The sequence below is a fragment of the Ovis canadensis genome, chromosome 8 (genome assembly GCF_042477335.2).
Source record: "Ovis canadensis isolate MfBH-ARS-UI-01 breed Bighorn chromosome 8, ARS-UI_OviCan_v2, whole genome shotgun sequence".
NCBI classification, from domain to species: domain Eukaryota; kingdom Metazoa; phylum Chordata; class Mammalia; order Artiodactyla; family Bovidae; genus Ovis; species Ovis canadensis.
Genome location: NC_091252.1, coordinates 43,328,812 through 43,333,840, shown reverse-complemented (window position 1 = coordinate 43,333,840; position 5,029 = coordinate 43,328,812).

Genomic DNA, 5,029 nt, shown 5'->3' with positions numbered 1-5,029 from the left:
TGGAGTGGGTTTCCATTTCCTTCTCCAATGCATGAAAGTGAAGTTGCTCAGTCGTGTCTGACTCTTAGCGACCCCATGGACTACAGCCCACCGGGCTCCTCTGTCCATGGGATTTTCCAGGCAAGAGTACTGAATGGGGTGCCATTGCCTTCTCCGCTCGTAACAGCTAGAGAAATTTAAATATGGAATGACTACTAAATAATGTTTATGATTACTGTTAACTTCCTTAAGTATAATAAACTATTTCCATTGTCTTTACTGTTAGATGATACATGTTGAAATATTTATAATTATGCTGCTTAGTCACTTCAGTCGTGTCCGACTCTGTGCGACCCCATAGATGGCAGCCCACCAGGCTCCCCCGTCCCTGGAATTCTCCAGGCAAGAACACTGGAGTGGGTTTCCATTTCCTTCTCCAATGCATGAAAGAGAAAAGTGAAAGTGAAGTTGCTCAGTCGTGTCCGACTCTTAGCAACCCCATGGACTGCAGCCCACCAGGCTCCTCCGTCCATGGGATTTTCCAGGCAAGAGTACTGGAGTGGTTTGCCATTGCCTTCTCCATTATGGAACTTTACTAATTTTCAAAAAGTACAGCATATGTGTTTGCATGTGTCTCTGTGTTACTACATTGAGGGTAAGAAAAAATTATAGAAAAATGTTAACAATTATTTTTATTTAGGTGGAGAGCACATAGGAATTCAAACTTTCTGCATGTTTAAAAACATACAGTAGTCAGGAATTCCCTGGTGGTCCAGTAGTTAGGGTTCTACAACTTTACTACTGAGGGCACAGGTTTGAACCCTGCTAAAGGAACTAATAATAAGATCCTGCAAGCCACATGGAGTAGCCAAAAAAAAAATGCACAGTAGCACTGTGCTTCAACGAAAGCCATAATAGCTCCCACAAAAAAATGTACTAAGGACTTTGTTTAGAGCCTTAGCAATTCTTTTTAAGCAGACAGTTCTTAATAAAGTTGATTTGTCTGTTTTTCTTTAGTACAATAGACTAGAAGTAAAAGTTAAAAGAGAGAAGTGGATATTAGAGACAGTCATGGCCCACTTGACAAACATTTATAAAGAGTCTCTCAGACTTGGGAGACAGCAATGGCTACAACATGATTTTGGCCCTGAGGAAGCCTACAATCCAGCTGGTAACAAAGACATGCAAACAATTAGCTATAAAGGATAACTAAGATACCTAATACAGACAAAGAATATGAAACGGTAGACACAACTGTATTAGCAACCAGTGCACAATGAGACTCATAATGATTATCCTAAGCCATAAGAGAAATGTCAACTTTTATTTCACATACATTTAGAAAGTTAGAGAAGTTAACATTACATTTTACTAATACTATTGTGAAAGTGTTGTATTATGCAAAGTTTGAAAGTTTACAGAGAAATATTTTACATATTAAAAAATTTATTTCCCTGGTTAGGAAAAGTCAATATTCTTAAACTATTAATTCTCACCAATTTAACTCCAAAATCACTGCAGATGGTGACTGCAGCTATGGAATTAAAAGATGCTTGCTCTTTGGAAGAAAAGTTATGACCAACCTAGAGGGCATATTAAAAAGCAGAGACATTACTTTTCCGACAAAGGTCCATTTAGTCAAAGCTATGGTTTTTCCAGTAGTCATGTATGGATGGACTATAAAGAAAGCCGAGCACCAAAGTGTTGATGCTTTTGAACTGTGGTGTTTGAGAAGACTCTTGAGAGTCCCTTGGACAGCAAGGAGATCCAACCCGTCAGTCCTAAAGGAAATCCGTCCTGAATATTCATTGGAAGGACTGATGCTGAAGCTGAAACTCCAGTACTTTGGCCACCTGATGGGAAGTACCGACTTATTGGAAAAGACCCTGATGCTGGGAAAAATTAAAGGCGGGAGGAGAAGGGGACGACAGAGGATGAGATGGTTGGATGGCATCACCAATGCGATGGACATGAGTTTGAGTAGGTTCTGGGTGTTGGTGATAGACAGGGAGACCTGGAGTGCTGCCGTCCATGGGGTCGCAAAGAGTCGGACATGACTGAGCAACTGAACTGAACTGAATTGAGCTTAACCTATAATCAATACAATCCAAATCAAAATCCTAGCAAGATTTTTGTGTGTCAATGAAAATAAATACTAAACCTTCTATGCAAAGACAAAAGACCCAGAATAACCAATACAATATTGAAGATGAATAAAGTCTGAGGATTGACACTATGTGACTTTAAGACATACTATACAGCTACAATAATGATCAAGACAGTGTGGTATTGGTGAAAAAATAGATCAATGGAAAAGAATAGAGATCCCCAAAATAGACTCACACAAATACAGTCAACTAATCTTTGGCAAAGAAACAAGGACAATTCAGTGGAGAAATGATAGACTTTTCAACAAATGGTATTGTAACAACTGGATATCCACATGCAAAAAAAAAAAAAAAAGAGGAAGCATCTAGACATTGGCCTTACACATTTTGCAAAAACACTCAAAATGGATCATAGGCCTAAATGTAAATTGCAAAACTATAAAAATTCTAGAAGATAACATTGGAAAAAAATCCAGGTGACTTTGGGTTTGGCGATGAGTTTTTATATAGAATACCTATATATGCACAATCTATGAAGGAAAAAATTGGCTAGTTAGACTTCAAGAAAATCAAAAACTTCTGTTACACAAAAGAGATGGTTAAGAAAATTAAAAGACAAGCCAAAGACTGATATAAAATATTTATAAAGCATATCTGATGAAGGACTTATATACAAAGTCCTTCAAAGAATTCTTAAAATGCAATAATAAGAAAATCCAATCACAAAACAGGCAAAAGATCTAACCAGATATCTCACTAAAGAAGATAAACAGATAGCAAATAAGCATATAAAAAGATGTCAAACATCATATATCATTAGAGAATTGCAATTAAAACATCACTTGGATACCACGACATACCTATTAAAGTGGCAAAAAAAAATTTTTTTTTAATGAACAATAGCAAATGCTGGCATGGATGTGGAACAACAAGAATTCTCATCCATTGCTGACAGGAATGCAAAATTTTACAGCCACTTTTAAAAAGTTTGGCAGTTCCTTACAAAATTAAATATAGTCTATCATACAATCCGGCAAACACACTCTTAAGTATTTAGTCAAATGAGCTAAAAGTTACATCCACACAAAAACCAGCCCACAAATGTTTATAGCAGCTTTATTCATAATTGCCCCAAACTGGAAGCAAACAAGATAGGCTCCAAAAAGTGAACAGATAAACAAACTGTGGGACATCCATACAATGGAATTTTATTCAGCAATAAGAAATAAGCTATCAAGCCATTAAAAGGCATAACAGAATCTTAAATGCATATTTCTTAGTGAAAAGAACAAGTCTGAAAAGTCTACACACTACATGATTACAATTATATGACACACTGCAAAAGCTAAAACTATAGTAACAATAAAAAGATCAATTGCCGAGAGTGGGAATGGGATGAATAGGTGGACCACAGGAGATTTTTTTACATCAGTGGAACTGTTCTTCAGGATGTTAAAATAATGGACACAAGACTATGCATTTATCAAAACCCATAGAACTTTATGACACAAAAATGAACTCTAATGTACACTATAGACCTTAGTTCATAATAATATACCAATACTGGTTCAGCTGTAACAAATATACCATATTAATGCAAGATGTTAACAAGAGGGGGCACTCTCAACAGGGGAGAGAGGGAACTCTGTACTACATGCTCTAGGTCTGTAAACCTAAACTGCATTAAAATATAAAGTCTGTTAATTTAAAAAAAAAATTTTTGTGTGTGTGTGTAACACTCATTTTCCCCAAATGCCAAATAAGGAAGCTCTATTAGAGTAAGCATGTGTTACTCACAGTAAGCCTTCACCTACACTAAACTGTTTTTTTTTTGTGAATCATCAGTCACTTTTAGAAATGCTCAAATAATGAGCACATAAATTATGGGTAGGCCCTGGGCAGAGTTTCGAAAAGTGTGGTCTTCAAACCACCTGCACCAAAATCATTGGATGCTTGTTAAAAATCATATCCCTACTAAATCATAACCTCAAGGGGTGGGCAATCTGCATTTCTAACAAGTTCCCTGGGGATGGTGATACATGACAAGTGTGGGAAGCACTGCATTAACGGTGCATAAGGATACTTAAGGACTACTCCTTTTATTTTACTGCTTATAAAAAGCAAACAATTAAAACATACCAGCTGCCTGGTAATTGAGAACAGGTTTCCCTTCATCTCCCTGGCACAAGCTGACTTATTTTGCAGTTTCAGGAACTCCAGCCATAAGGACTAACTTCTCCAGAAGCAATTTATTATATAACACCATGGTTTTTAAAATTCTGGTCTTTCAAGAAAGAAATAACCAGACAGTGAAGACTAGGATGATGCTTATGGCCCTTTTGTGCTTTTTTAATTGAAGACTTTGAATCATACTTTTAATTAGGATTAAAGAAGAAGTTTTCTGATGCTTTTATCATTTATTATTCCCCAAAATTGAATAAATATTTTTAGATAAAATTTTCTGAGGACATTGTCAACTCCTTTTTATCTGAGGAAATTAACTTTTTTGAAATAATTTTTGTCTTGCCCTTTTCAGGGAGATATTATTTTACTGCATCTAAACCAAAAAAGGTCACAGAGTCAGAACCCAGGGCAATGGGTTCACGATCACGTCCCAAAACAATCTTAGAGCGTGCCTGATCAATCCTGGCTGTCATCATTTCTTTGACTCTACACCTTGCCCTTTTGTGACCTTGGCAATCCACCTTTAAGCAGCATGGTATTGTTATTGCCCCAATTTATCCAGTGGTCAAATTTCAAGCAATCTTAGTCATTCAGAACACAGCAGAAACATGTGTCTTTCAAATCTTTGCCTTGTCTTTCTGCATCCTTTCCCTCTTCATCCAACAAATCATTTATAGTCCTTTCCTAGTGGAAGTAATCTGAGCTTCATCATTTATACTTATAATCTAGGGCAGTGCTGCTCAGGCTTGAGAATGTAT